We start from the raw sequence: 3,027 nt of genomic DNA, 5'->3' as shown, positions 1-3,027 counted from the left end.
TCTAGCCCAACATGCCCAAATTGGCCAAAATCCTTAAATTCCTCAAATCGAGTTTCCAATTAAACTCAAAATCATTTCAATCCTTCACCAAAAATCTTCATAACAATCATCTACACAATATTGATCAATCAATTGGGCTCAAAATCATGGCTAGCCTAACCCAAACCCAACTTTTAGCCATTTGGACCCGAATTGGACCCATGCACCAAAATTGACTTAGTTATGCCTAAGCCACCAAATTGATGACACCTCACCAACTAAGTACACTCTATTGATCAGGCTAAACCCCCTTGGACCAGCCATGGTGAGCTATGGACCATTGGATCCCTAAATTAAGGGATTTATGCCCATTTATGGGCCCTAACCAAAACTCCTCCCCATCATCACTTGCCATTGAGGGTTAATTATAATTAACCCTCCCACTGTCTCACCTGACCACTTGGCCACCTCCCCTGGCCCTTCTGACTGGTCTAGTGGCTGGAAAACACAAAAATCGAGAGCCCCAAGTCAAAATTTAAACCCAAACTCACCCATCTGAGTTGGTCAATTTCAATTGGTTTTAGCACTTCAAAACCCTCCACCTAAGCACCATTTTGCACCCCTCAATTGGCCATGACAGCCACCCTAGTCCATTTTGATTTAAACCTCACCTCCATGGCCAAGAAAGAAGTGCTAAAATTTGCTTAAGGAAACTTTGTCAAATTGCTCTCAGAGACTCCCTAAGAACTCCTTAGTTCAAGCCCACCATTTTCCCCCTTTGATCCCTACTGTGGAAGCTCAATTTTGAGCTCAAATTTATGTTAAAACCAGGACAGAACTCCCCGCATCTCCACAGTGAACCAAACTCCAATTAACTATGCACACACCATCCCTACAGTGAAAGAAGTTGATTCCCCACAAAAGCCCCCTCTGAAATAGCCTCTAACCTAGCTCTAGACCAACACCTGAAATCAAGCTTGATCAAATCCATACCTAAACCATTCATCAAGGCTTGAGACTTCATCCGAAGGTTCATTGGGACCAATCAAAGCTACCAAAACCATCTGATTGAGGCCTCCCCTCTCAGACAAAGGTATTGAACTCCAACCCTAAACTGAACTTATTTTCTCACTCCCTAATTTTTAATTAGATAAATACCCTCTGTGGTATTTTAATTCTCCATGTTTTAAAAAATTTCACCATGGCTTGAAATTTTGAGGGTTTGTTCCTCATGACACAGGCCATGTCTTCTGATTTTTCTAAGGTCAGAGGGCATCTCTATTCTTCTAACCCTAATTTTCAAGCTAAAGTGACCATTTTGACTTATTTTAATTATATAAATCAAAATATCACTTGAAAATTTATGAAAACAATTTTAGTAGGTTTTTTGTGATCAGAGAAATCTAGGAAAAATATTGTGATGCTTTGAATCATTTTGTGATTTTTTATACTTAGTTAAATGGAAATACCTTGTATTAATTTGTGTAAATTAAATACATATAAAAAATGAAAAAAATCAACTCCACATTATTCATAAAAATCATGTCTACCCACTGTAAAAATATCAAAATTATTTAACTTAGTCTAAGCACTAAAATGGATTTCTTAAGGAAACCTTGCTTTTTGTATGAAAATAATTATATTAAATTAAATTGAAAATTTATGAAAATTATTTTTCTGAGTTCCTTGTGATCAGGGGTATTTTATAAAAATAAAGCCCATTTTTGTGAAAATATTTCATTTTTTAAAATATATTTTGAATTAAAATAATCAAAATTTTTAAAAATACAAAAAATGGTTTAAAATGAGTGGGAATGTCCCCTGATCACTTAGAATTTATTAGGACATTTTTCCTAATTTTTCTAATTTTAAAAAAATTTAAATGCTTAAAAAATAATTTTTCATATTTTCTCACTAAAATATTTATATTAAATAAATTAAAAATTACAAAAATAGAAAATTTGATTCTCCGTGTTTTCTGAACTCAGAGGAGTCTAATAATAGTACAAAAATAATTTTTTTAAATAAAACACTATTTTTTATTTAGATAAATCATGAAAATTGATCTAAAATTCAATAACAAAAATAGAAATTTGATTCATAAATCATGAAATTTTGCTTAAGTATTTATCTGAATTTAAGAAACCTCTAGTAATTTTTCCATAAATATAAATTCTATTTTAGATAATTAAATAAATTAACTTTTGAAAATCTTATTTTCTAAATTTAAATAATCATCTAAATTAAATTAAATTTTGAGAGGTCCACTTATCCTCCTCTAACATTTTAATTACCTCATGGATATAACACTTTAAACCCTCGAAGTCATTTGAGTTGTGTTTAAAGAGTTATGAGGTGAAGTGCCCTAAGGGCAAAGTGATAAATTTAGGACTTTGGTGCCTTAATAAAAAAATTAGGATTATCAAAGGGAAAATGGGTAATTTGGATCTTAATAAACATGTTTGGATGATTGAAATACAATGGGTTGAAAGGTAGAAAACCATTCAACACCCTTGCACAACATCAACTAAAAACATAGTTCTCCTTATCTTCATGACTCGGAAGTCAATTAAAGATCAAATGATTCTTAAGTGATGGGCTTAAGCCAGAAAGATGATAACTTACTTTCTTCAAGCCCAAAGTTGAGGATGATGTGATCACTTAATAAGAATGTATCACACTTAAATCAAAACTTAGATAATCACCACTTCATTCATTAATAGCTAAGTTGAATTCACCCTAATAATCACTATGTATCTTCATCCATATGCTCTACAATGCTCTAAATTTGTCACTTTATCTGTAGTATAGTTGACATTATCTAAAATCCTCTGTAATAACTCTGACTGAGAATCATATCCAGAAGTCTGACTCAGTGATGTAGAAGCACGTGAAGTAGAAGCTTGTGAAGTATAGACAGTAGAACTACTAGAGAATCCACCCTTCCAACCAAAAATAGAATGATGTGAATAAGTATTCACATTCACACTAGTAATAGGCTTCAGATGCTGTAAGATCTCCTACCAACTGTCATATCTAACACCAGTC

The sequence above is a fragment of the Phalaenopsis equestris genome, unplaced genomic scaffold (assembly GCF_001263595.1).
Source record: "Phalaenopsis equestris unplaced genomic scaffold, ASM126359v1 Scaffold000838, whole genome shotgun sequence".
Classification (NCBI taxonomy): Eukaryota; Viridiplantae; Streptophyta; class Magnoliopsida; order Asparagales; family Orchidaceae; genus Phalaenopsis; species Phalaenopsis equestris.
This window is presented reverse-complemented; position numbering follows the sequence as displayed.